Raw genomic sequence first — 12,917 nt, forward strand, 5'->3', positions numbered from 1 at the left:
GCTTCATTGAATCCATAAACACACTTGTTTATAACTTCCACAATTTTCCTTCTATATCGCAGGCTTCTTTAGGTGGTTTCAAAAAGTGCTTCTCTTCAACATTTCTCACCCGGAAAAATACAGCTTTTATATCTTATCGATTTGCACTCAATAGATGTTAAAATGGTTAAAAAATATTTCAAGCTTTCTTTCCCTGGCGTTGGAAAGTCCCCAAGTCTTTCCTCAAAATCCCGAGCTACCAGTCTAGCTTTAGCCTAGTATGTGCTATCAGGGAACACATTCCTTGTGTGATGAGGCTAGCTGTTTCCTGACTTGTTTATTTTTCTTTCCTCATCAAATTTTCTCCGAAACCTCAGCTTTAATGAAAGCCTTTCTGCTTGCATGCAAAGAATTATAGAATCATCAGGTCATAGAGGTTTACAGCATGGAAACAGGCCCTTCGGCCCAACTAGTCCATGCCGCCCTTTTTCTTTTAAGCTAACCCCAATTGCCCGCATTTGGCCCATATCCCTCGATACCCATCTTACCCATGTAACTATCTAAATGTTTTCTAAAAGACAAAATTGTACCTGCCTCTACTACTACATCTGGCAGCTTGTTGCAGCTACTCATAACCCTCTGTGTGGAAAAAATTGCCCCTGTGTATCTCCCCTCTCACCTTAAACCTATGCCCTCTAGTTTTAGACTTCCCTACCTTTGGGCAAATATATTGACTATCCAGCTGATCTGTGCCCTTCATTATTTTATAGACCTCTATAAGATCACCCCTCAGCCTTCCAAGCTCCAGAGAAAAAAGTCCCAGTCTATCCAACCTCTTCTTATAACTCAAACCATCAAGTCCCGGTAGCATCCTAGTAAATCTCTTCTGCGCTCTTTCTAGTTTAATAATATCCTTTCTACAATAGGGTGACCAGAACTGTACACAGTATTCCAAGTGTGGCCTTCCCAATGTCTTGTACAACTTCAACAAGATGTCCCAACTCCTGTATTCAATGTTCTGACCAATGAAACCAAGCATGCTAAATGCCTTCTTCACCACTCTGTCCACCTGTGACTCCACTTTTAAGGAGCTATGAACATGTACCCCTCGATCTCTTTGTTCTGTAACTCTCCCCAATGCCCTGCCATTAACTGAGTAAGTCCTGTCCTGGTTCAATCTACCAAAATTCATCACCTCGCATTTATCTAAATTCAACTCATCTGCCATTTGTCAGCCCACTGGCCCAATTGATCAAGTTCCCGTTGTAATCGTAGATAACCTTCTTCACTGTCCACTAAGCCATCAATCTTGGTGTCATCTGCAAACTTACTAACCATGCCTCCTATATTCTCATCCAAATCATGAATATAAATGACAAATAACAGTGGGCCCAGCACTGACCCCTGAGGCACACTGCTGGTCACAGGCCTCCAGTTTGAAAAACAACCCTCGACAACCACTCTCTGGCTTCTGTCAAGAAGCCAATTTTGTATCCATTTAGATACCTCACCCTGTTTCCCGTGAGATTTAACTGTTTACAACAACCTACCATGCGGTACCTTGTCAAAGGCCTTGCTAAAGTCCATGTAGACAACATCAACTGCACTGCCCTCATCTACCTTCTTGGTTACCCCTTCCAATAACTCAATCAAATTTGTGAGACATGATTTTCCACTCACAAAGCCATGCTGACTGTCCCTAATCAGTACTTGCGTCTCTAAATGCCTGTCGATCCTGTCTCTCAAAATACCTTCCAACAATGTACCCACCACAGATGTGAGGTTCACTGGCCTGTAATTCCCGGACATTTCCCTGCAGCTCTTTTTAAACAAAGGCACAACATTTGCCACTCTCCAATCTTCAGGCACCTCACCCGTGACTATCGATGATTCAAATATCTCTGCTCGGGGACCTGCAATTTCCTCCCTAGCCTCCCACAATGTCCTGGGATACACTTCATCAGGTCCCGGGGATTTATCTACCTCGATGCACTTTAAGACTTTCAGCAGTTCTTTCTCTGTCGTATCTACACTCCTCAAGACATCACTATTTATTTCCCCAAGTTCCCTAACATCCATGCTTTTCTCAACAGTAAATACTGATGAGAAATATTCATTTGGATCTCACCCATCTCTTGTGGATCCGCGCATAGATGACTTTGTTGATCCATAAGAGGCCCTACTCTCTCCCTTGTGCCCTTTATGTATTTGTAGAAGCTCTTCGGATTCTCCTTTACCTTATCTGCCAAAACAATCTCGTGTCCCCTTTTTGCCCTCCTGTATTCTCTCTTAACTCTACTTCTACACCACCTATACTCTTCAAGGGATTCACTTGATCCCAGTTGCCTATGCTTGTCATGTGCCTCTTTCTTCTTCTTAACCAGGGCCTCAATGTCCTGAGTCATCCAGGGTTCCCTACTTCTACCAGCCTTGCCCTTCACTCTAAGAGGAACGTGCTTACCCTGAACCCTGGTTAACACGCTTTTCAAAGCCTCCCACTTACCAGACGTCCCTTTGCCTTCCCACAGACTCCCCCACTTAACTTTTGAAAGTTCCTGCTTGATACTATCAAAATTGGCCTTGCCCCAATTTAGAATTTTAATTTTTGGGCCAGACCTATCATTCTCCATGGCTATCTTAAAACTAATAGATTATGGCCACTGGTCCCAAAGTGATCCCTCACTCTCACTTCTGTCATCTGCCCTTCCTTATTCCCCAAGAGGAGGTCAAGTTTTGTCCCCTCTCTAGTCGGGCCATCCACATACTGAATGAGAAATTCCTCCTGAATACACTCAACAAATTTCTCTCCATCCAACCCTCTATTACCCAGTCAATGTTGGGAAAGTTAAAATCTCCTCCTATTTTTCTTGGAGCTATCTGTAATCTCCTTTACATATTTTCTCCTCAATTTCCCGCTGACTATTTGGAGGAGTAGATGAGTAGAAAAATTGAGCTAATGCCAGTCATTTCTAGGGCAGCAGAAGCATCTGATAGGACCCAAGAGAACTTTGAATACCTGCTGTACACCAACTGGGACAGACCATAGCCCCAAACCATTATGCTAACAGCGTTTACAATTTACAGTGTAGTTGATGAGCCAATATTTTACGTAACATGTCATCTATCACTGCATGTTATCTCTTGCACATATCGTTTGTGAATGGGCTTTCAACTGCACTTTACGATCATGTTCAAATTTTCACGTCTCAAAATTCCTCATCAGCAAATTCCCCACCATTATCTGTCAGGAATTTTGTTGGTGTTTCGAATCTTGTTCTGATCCGTTTCTCCATGATCTTATTTGACAATGATCTGTTTGTCCTTACCATAAATGTGAGGTTATTCACTTTGGAAGCAAAAACAAGAAGGCAGATTGCTAACTGAATGGCTGTAAATTGGGTGAGGAGAGTGTGCAGCGGGACCTGGGTGTCCCTGTGCACCAGTCACTGAAGGTAAGCATGCAGGTGCAGCAGGTGGTAAAGAAAGCAAATGGCATGTTGGCCTTTATTGCAAGAGATTTCGAGTACAGGAGCAAGGATGTATTGTTGCAATTATACACAGCCTTGGTGAGGTCACACCTAGAGTATTGTGTGCAGTTTTGGTCTCCGTTTCTGAGAGTTCTTGCTCTCAAGGGAGTGCAGCGAAGGTTTACCAGGCTGATTCTGGGGGTGACGGGACTGATGTATGAGGAGAGATTGACTAGGTTCGGATTGTTTTTGATTGTTTCAGACGAATGAGGGACTGAAATCTCATAGAGACTTATAAAATTCTAACAGGACTAGACAGGGTAGATGCAGGGAGGATATTTACAATGATGGGGGAGTCCAGAGCCAGGGGTTACAGCCTGAGGATTCAGGGTAGGCCATTTAGGATGGAGATGAGACATTTTTTTACCTGAAGAGTGGTGAGCCTGTGGAATTCATTACCACAGGAAGTAATTGATGCCAAAACATTGAATGTATTCAAGAGGTGGCTGGATATAGCACTTGGGGCGAATGGGATCAAAGGTTATGGGGAGAAAGCAGGATTAGGCTATTGAGTTGGATGATCAGCCATGATCATAGTAAATGGCGGAGCAGGCTCAAAGGGCTGAATGGCCTCCTCCTGCTTCTATCTTTTATGTTTCTGTATATTACAGTGGTTATCTGGTTGCCATTTCTATATAATGTAACAAAAAATCCTTTCTTTGCTGCACACTTTTAAGTCCATTGCTACTGAATGTTAAATTATCTGACTCGTGGCAAGTTCATAACAGGACTCGGTGGTGTCTTTCTATATACAAATTTCACACCAAGCCATGACTTGCTCAATAAAGTTGTTGTATCTTTATAAAGCACTCCAGCATCTCGCAGGAAAACTTTCAGTTTTTGTGGCACTAGATGTGAAAACTACCTATTCAACTTATAAAATAATCATCTTCTTGTCAACCAAATTCTCACTCCCAGAAATCTTCCCGAACACAATCACTAACATTTTTCATGTGCAGTGTCATCTGTTTTTTCATTGAAGGTCTGCTTAAAGATACAGGTATGCCACTAGAAACTACATCTGTACTTATGAAAAGGCTGATCCCAGCGATCCTGCAAGTGAGGGTTACTCTTTTGGAAGACGCTTGCACATTGTCATCACCTCACCTGAAGCACATGAAGTTTTCTACTGCATGACCTTCCACTGATCTGTCTCATCAAGAGATTTCAGGTCATTCAGAGAAGGTTCACTCGGATGATCCCTTGTTTGGAGGGATTGTCTTCTGAGGAAAGGTTAAACAGGGAGGGACTCTATTCATTGGAATTGAGAAAAATTAGAAGTGGTCTCACTGAAACATATAGTGCAGTCGCCGGCGTTGGACTGGGGTAGGCACAGTAAGTAGTCTCACAACACCAGGTTAAAGTCCAACAGGCTTATTTGCTAGCATGGGCTTTCAGAGTGCCACTCCTTCAAGCGGCGCTCCAAAAGCTCGTGTTACCGTGGGCAGCACGGTAGCACAGTGGGCAGCACGGTAGCACAGTGGTTAGCACTGCTGCTTCACAGCTCCAGGGACCTGGGTTCGATTCCCGGCTTGGGTCACTGTCTGTGTGGAGTTTGCACGTTCTCCTCGTGTCTGCATGGGTTTCCTCCGGGTGCTCCGGTTTCCTCCCACAGTCCAAAGATGTGCGGGTTAGGTTGATTGGCCATGCTAAAATTGCCCCTTAGTGTCCTGGGATGCGTAGATTAAAGGGATTCGCGGGTAAAATGTGTAGGGATATGGGGGTACTGCCTGGGTGGGATTGTGGTCGGTGCAGACTCGATGGGCCGAATGGCCTCTTTCTGTACTGTTGGGTTTCTATGATTCTATGATTACTTACTGTGCCTACCCCAGTCCAATGCCGGCAACTCCACATCATGGCTACCACTGACACCGCAAACCGCTGGCTCAAAGTGGAGAGGATCTCCGAGCAGATCGCGCACATCGACACAGACATCAAGTTTCTACAAAGATGCAAGAAAGCAGACAAGATACCGAAAGGACTACAGATCACGAACCCACTCAGGTCAACCTATAAACACAGACTACGCTGAGAGACTTTGCCTTCGCACCTCTCTCACACTCCCCAACCACCTCATGCACCCGCTCTACAGCAGACGCCGCAACCTGGAAACCAAGATAGAGTCCACATTCTCAACTTGCGCTCAGGATGCAAACCAGCTGTGAAGCACAGCCAAACAGACGAGAGAAAAAAAGACTCACCTGATGAAGGAGCAGCGCTCCGAAAGCTCGTTCTACCAAATAAACCTGTTGGACTTTAACCTGATGTTGTGAGACTACTTACTGAAACATATAGGATTCCTAAGGGGCTTGACAGGTCAATGCTGAGAGGATGTTTCCCCTCATGGGAGAGTCCAGGACCAAAGGACATCGTCTCAGAATAAAGGGGTGCCAATTTAAGACTGAGATGAGGAGGAATTTCTTCTCAGAGGGCTGAGAGTCTTTGGAGCTTCTTGCCACGGAGAGCTGTGAAGGCAGAGTCCCTGTGTATATTTAAGGCTGAGATAGATAGATCTTTGATTAGTAAGGGTTAATGGGAAAAGGGCAGGAAAATGGATTTCAGGAATGTCGTTGGATCAGCTATGATCTTATTGAATGCCAGATGGCCTACTCCTGTTTGTATTTCTTATGGTCTTAAGGTAGCAGTTAAGCCAGTCCACCCCACACACTGTCGAAGTGCAATTTTTATCTAAAATTTCACAAACTCTGTAACAAAACAATTTCTTCGTGATAGTCTCCTATTGTCATTTTCAGACTTCGAATGATCTGTTTCATGCATTATTTTAGGAACTTGATTAAGCAACGGATTGCCGAATAATACTTGGAACCACACCGATAACATGGGGTTAACCATTCACTGTGCATTTCTCACGTTTAAGCATCTGTGATTGCCATCTTCAACCCACTTTGTGTCAGACTCTCAATTTGGTTAAAAGTATAGTCATTTTCAGGCTGTCTATCAATAATCCCATCTTTATATTAGAATCTGTGTTTGATATTTTGTCAGCCTTGGAACTTAGTCATTGTTGAACTTTCTACCCATTGCTTTATCACAGAGTATTCAATAGTAATGTTGCTTTCCTAGAAATAAGTTTAGGGCAGCAGTCATTTGGCCTTCAGTTCAGACTTGAACCCCCATCAATACTAAAAGTCTGTTGACATGAGAAATGCATGCATGATCAAGTAACTAAATGCCAAGACCAACTCTGGGATGTCAAGTTCAAATCTCTTCAGTCTCTGATAGTGTGATAGAGATTTACAGCATGGAAGCAGACCCTTCAGCCCAACTTGTCCATGCCGCCCTTTTTTTTAAAACCCGTAAGCTGGTCCTAATTACTCGCATTTGGCCCATATCCCTCTATACCCATCTTACCTATGTAACTGCCTAAATGCTTTATAAAAGACAAAATTGTACCCACCTCTACTACTACCTCTGGCAGCTTGTTCCAGGCACTCACTGCCCTCTGCGTGAAAGAATTGCCCCTCTGGATCCTTTTGTATCTCTCCCCTCTCACAAACCTATGCCCTCTAGTTTTAGACTCCCCTACCTTTGGGAAAAGATATTGACTATCTAGCTGATCTATGCCCCTCATTATTTTATCGACCTCGATAAGATCACCCCTCAGCCTTCGACGCTCCAGAGAAAAAAGTCCCAGTCTATCCAGCCTTTCCTTATAACTCAAACCATCAAGTCCCAGGAGCAGCCTAGTAAATCTCTACTGCACTCTTTCTAGTTTAATAATATCCTTTCTATAATAGGGTGACCAGAACTGTACACGGTATTCCAAGTGTGGCCGTACCAATGTCTTGTACAACTTCAAAGGGTGATATCAAATGTCAAGTAACATTGGCTTTGGCAAAGGCTGTATATTCTCTTGGTTGAGTTCCTGAGATTGAGAATTTGAAAGAAGGGTTACAGGGCTTTGTGTCCGAGCAGACTAATTTGGCTTGCCTTGGTTCTGAAATGTAGAGTCATAGTGGTTTACATAATGGAAATAGGCCCTTCGGCCCAACTTGTCCATCCCGCCCAGTTTTTAACCATGAAGCTAGTCCTAATTGCCCACGTTTGGCCCATATCCCTCTCTACCAGTCTTACCCATGTAACTGTCTAAATGCTTTTTAGAAGACAAAATTGTCTCCACTACCACCTCTGGCAGCTCGTTCCAGACACTCACCACCCCCTGTGTGAAACAGTTGCCCTCTGGACCCTTTCGTATCTCTCCCCTCTCACCTTAAACCCATGTCCTATAGTTTTAGACTCCCCTGCCTTTGGGAAAAGATGTTGACTATCTAGCTGACTACGCCCCTCATTATTTTATAGAGCTCTCTAAGATCACCCCTAAACCTTGTATACTCCAGAGAAAAAAGTTCCAGTCTATCCAGCCTCTCCTTAGAACTCAAACCAACAAGTCTCGGTCGCATCCTGGTAAATCTTTTCCGCACTCTTAGTTTAATAATCCATAGTAGGCGACCAGAGCTGTACACAGTATTCCAAGTGTGGCCTTACAAGTGTGGCCTCGTACAAGTTCGACAAGACATTCCAATTCCTGTATTCAATGTTCTGACCATTGAAACCAAGCATGCCGAATGCCTTCTTCACCACCCTGTCGACTTTCAAGGCGCTTTGAATCTGTACCGCTAGATCTCTTTGTTCTATGACTCTCCCCAACGCCCTACCATTAACTGAGTAAGACCTGCCCTGGTTCAATCTACCAAAATGCATCACCTTGCATTTATCTAAATTAAACTCCATCTGCCATTCATCAGCCCACTGGTCCAATTGATCAAGATCATGTTGCAATCCTAGATATCTTCTTCACCGCCCACTATGCCAACAATCTTGGTGTCACCTGCAAATTTACTAACCATACCTCCTAAATTCTCAAGCAAATCATTGATATAAATGACAAATAACAGTGGACCCAGCATCGATCCCTGAGGCACACCGCTGCTCACAGGCCTCCAGTTTGAAAAACAGCCCTCCACAACCACATCTTCTGTCATCAAGCCAATTTTGTATCCAATTGGCTACCTCACCCTGGATCCCATGAGATTTAACCTTATACAACAACCTACCATGCGGTATCTTGTTCAAAGGCCTTGCTAAAATCCATGTAGACAATATCGACTGCGCTGCCATCATCTATCTTCTTGTTTCCCCTTCATAAAACTCAATCAAATTCGTGAGACATGATTTTCCACTCATAAGTCATGCTGATTGTCCCTAATGAGTCCTTAATAACTGTCTAAATACCTGTAGATCCTGTCTCTCAGAATACTTTCGAACAGACTTTTCTCTGCAGCCCGCCTTAAACAAAGGCACATCATTTGCCACCCTCCAATTTTCAGGTACCTCACCTGTGGCACTTGATGATTCAAATATCTCTGCTGAGGGACCCGCAATTTCCTCCCTAGCCTTCCACAATGTCCTGGGATACACTTCTTCAGGTCCTGGGGATTGAGCTACCTTCATGCGCTTTAAGACTTCCAGCACCCACTTCTCTAAAATATGTACACCCCTCAAGACATCACTATTTATTTCCCCAAGTTCCCTAATTCCATGCCTTTCTTAACAGTAAATACTGATGAGAAATATTCATTTAGGATCTCACCCATCTCTTGTGGCTCTGTTGATCCTTAAGAAGTCCTACTCTCTCCCTAGTTACTCTTTTGGCCTTTATGTATTTGTAGAAACTCTTAGGATTTTTCTTGCCTTATCTTCCAAAGCAATCTTGTGTCCTGATTTCTTTCTTAACTTTACTCTGACACCCTTTATACTCTTCAAAGGATCCACTTGATCTCATGCATGTCATATGTCGCCTCAAAGAACAATAACAAAGAACAATACAGCACAGGAACAGGCCCTTCGGCCCTCCAAGCCCGCGCCGCTCCCTGGTCCAAACTAGACCATTCTTTTGTATCCCTCCATTCCCACTCCATTCATGTGGCAATCTAGATAAGGCTTAAACGTTCCCAGTGTGTCCGCCTCCACCACCTTTCCCAGCAGCGTATCCAGGCCCCCACCACCCTCTGTGTAAAATACGTTCTTCTGATATCCGTGTTCAACCCTCCCCCCGCCCCACCTTGAACCTATGACCCCTCATGAACGTCACCACCGACCTGGGAAAAAGCTTCCCACTGTTCACCCTATCTATGCCTTTCATAATTTTATGCACCTCTATTAGGTCACCCCTCATCCTCCGCCTCCTTCTTCATGACCAGGCCCTCAATATCCTCAGTCATCCAGGGTTCCCTACTTCTACCAGCCTTGCCCTTCACTCCAAAAAAAATGTGCTTGCAGGGTGGCACGGTAGCACAGTGGTTAGAACTGCTACTTCACAGCTCCAGGGACCTGGGTTCGATTCCCGGCTTGGGTCACTGTCTGTGTGGAGTTTGCACATTCTCCTCGTGTCTTCGTGGGTTTCCTCCGGGTGCTCTGGTTTCCTCCCACAGTCCAAAGATGTGCGGGTTAGGTTGATTGGCCATGCTAAAAATTGCCCCTTAGTGTCCTGAGATGTGTAGGTTAGAGGGATTAGTGGGTAAATATGTAGGGATATGGGGGTAGGGCCTGGGTGGGATTGTGGTCGGTGCAGACGCGATGGGTTTTTGGAGGGTTTAAAAAGGGCTTACCAGGGAGGTTTCAGCCTCATTGTTCCACAGGAGCAGGCTGAGGGTAAGGGAGTGTGTTTCTGCATTTGATTGATTTATTTATTTTTCAGTTAAAAATCTGAGGGTTTTTTTTTCCAAAACAGGAAGTAGGCCCAGGAGAAGCCTGGGAAGGTTTTTTGGAGGGTTTAAAAGCAGGCCGCACTTTTGAGCGGGCACTGGAGTGAGTGGGAAGCAGAGTGAGAGCTGACGGGCTTTGGCTCATCGGGCTTCGGCCTAAACAGGCAGAGTTGGGGTAGGTTTAGACAGTTTTTCCTGTGTCATTGGAAGAAGGGGAATTACGATTGTGAGGTCAGTTTGTTCTCAGTGTCGGGTGTGGGAGGTCCTGGAGTCAGCTAGCCTCCCGGACGTTCATATCTGCGCCAGGCGCATCGAGCTGCAGCTCTTGAGGGACTGCATTGGGGAACTGGAACTGCAGCTCAATGACCTTCGTCTGGTTAGGGAGAATGAGGAGGTGATAGGTAGGAGTTACAGGCAGGTGGTCACAGGAGACCAGGGACCACGGGAGACAGACAAGTGGGTCACGGTTAGGAAGGGGAAGGGGAAACGTCAGGTACTAGAGAGTACCCCAGTGTCTGTGCCCCTTAAAAATAAGTACTCCTGTTTAAGTACTGTTGGGGGGAGCAGCCGACCTGGGGGAAGCAACAGTGGCCGTGCCTCCGGCGCAGAGTCCGGCCCGGCAGCTCAGAAGGGTAGGGAAAGGGAGGATGAGCAAACTGACCACAGCACCAAGGTACAGGGAGCCATCCAAATGGGGGGAGAAACAGAAAATGTAGCAGAAATTGGGGATCGTACCCTTTTGGATGCTGTTGGGGGGGGTGCGGGGAGGAGAGAGACTTAGCAGGGATAAGCCATGGTGTGCAGGTCACTGGCTCAGAGTCTGTCCTTGTTGCTCAGAAGGGAAGGGGGGGAAAGGAGTAGAGGATTAGTCATTGGGGACTCCATAGTTAAAGGGACGGATAGGAGATTCTGCGGGAATGAGAGAGACTCGCGGTTGGTGTGTTGCCTCTCAGGAGCCAGAGTCCACGATGTCTCAGATTGTGTTTTCGAAATCCTTAAGGGGGAGGGGGATCAGCCCCAAGTTGTGGTTCACAGAGGCACTCAAGAACAAAAAGAACAAAGAACAGTACAGCACAGGAAACAGGCCCTTCGGCCCTCCAAGCCTGTGCCGCTCCTTGGTCCAACTAGACCAATCGTTTGTATCCCTCCATTCCCAGGCTGCTCATGTGACTATCCAGGTAAGTCTTAAACGATGTCAGCGTGCCTGCCCCCACCACCCTACTTGGCAGCGCATTCCAGGCCCCCACCACCCTCTGTGTAAAAAACGTGCCTCTGATGTCTGAGTCATACTTCGCCCCTCTCAGCTTGAGCCCGTGACCCCTCGTGATCGTCACCTCCGACCTGGGAAAAAGCTTTCCACTGTTCACCCTATCTATACCCTTCATAATCTTGTACACCTCTATTAGATCTCCCCTCATTCTCCGTCTTTCCAAGGAGAACAACCCCAGTCTACCCAATCTCTCCTCATAGCTAAGACCCTCCATACCAGGCAACATCCTGGTAAACCTTCTCTGCACTCTCCCTAACGCCTCCACGTCCTTCTGGTAGTGCGGCGACCAGAACTGGACGCAGTACTCCAAATGTGGCCTAACCAGCGTTCTATACAGCTGCATCATCAGACTCCAGCTTTTATACTCTATACCCCGTCCTATAAAGGCAAGCATACCATATGCCTTCTTCACCACCTTCTCCACCTGTGTTGCCACCTTCAAGACATAGGTAGGAAAAGGGATGGGGATGTAAGGCAGAAACTCAGGGAGTTAGGGTGGAAGCTTAGGGCTAGAACAAACAAAGTTGTTGTCTCTGGTTTGTTACCCGTGCCACGTGATAGTGAGGAGAGGAATAGGGAGAGAGAGCAGATGAACACGTGGTTACAGAGATGGTGCAGGAGGCAGGGATTCAGATACCTGGACAATTGGGGCTCTTGCTGGGGTAAGTGGGACCTCTACAAACAGGATGGTCTGCACTTGAACCAGAGGGGTACCAATATCTTGGGGGGGAAATTTGCTAATGCTCTTCGGGAGGGTTTAAACTAATTCAGCAGGGGGGTGGGTACCTGAATTGTAGCTCCGGTGTACAGGAGGTTGAGAGTAGTGAGGCCATGGATGAGATTTCAGAGTCGCAGGAGTGTACTGGCAGGCAGGAAGGCGGTTTGAAGTGTGTATACTTCAACGCCAGGAGCATCCGGAATAAGATGGGTGAGCTTGCAGAATGGGTTGGTACCTGGGATTTCGATGTTGTGGCCATCTCGGAGACATGGATAGAGCAGGGACAGGAATGGTTGTTGCAGGTTCCAGGGTTTAGATGTTTCAGTAAGTGCAGGGAAGGTGGTAAAAGAGGGGGAGGTGTGGCATTGTTAGTCAAGGACAGTATTACGGTGGCAGAAAGGACGTTTGATGAGGACTCGTCTACTGAGGTAGTTTGGGCTGAGGTTAGAAACAGGAAAGGAGAGGTCACCCCGTTGGGAGTTTTTTATAGACCTCCGAAAAGTTCCAGAGATGTAGAGGAAAAAAGGAGCGAAAGTAACAGGGTAGTTGTACTGGGGGACTTTAACTTTACAAATATTGACTGGAAAAGCTATAGTTCGAGTACTTTAGAGGGGTCGGATTTTGTCCAGTGTGTGCAGGAAGGCTTCCTGACGCAGTATGTAGATAGACCAACAAGAGGCGAGGCCACATTGGATTTG

At 45.9% G+C, this 12,917-nt stretch overlaps 1 protein-coding gene across 7 annotated transcripts in view; it reads left to right on the forward strand.

Moving 5' to 3' along the window:
- Positions 1-12,917, forward strand: part of g2e3 (G2/M-phase specific E3 ubiquitin protein ligase) — a 328,981-nt gene that overhangs the window by 99,247 nt on the left and 216,817 nt on the right. The window lies entirely within an intron of this gene.

The sequence above is a fragment of the Mustelus asterias genome, chromosome 18, assembly GCF_964213995.1.
Source record: "Mustelus asterias chromosome 18, sMusAst1.hap1.1, whole genome shotgun sequence".
Taxonomy (NCBI): Eukaryota; Metazoa; Chordata; class Chondrichthyes; order Carcharhiniformes; family Triakidae; genus Mustelus; species Mustelus asterias.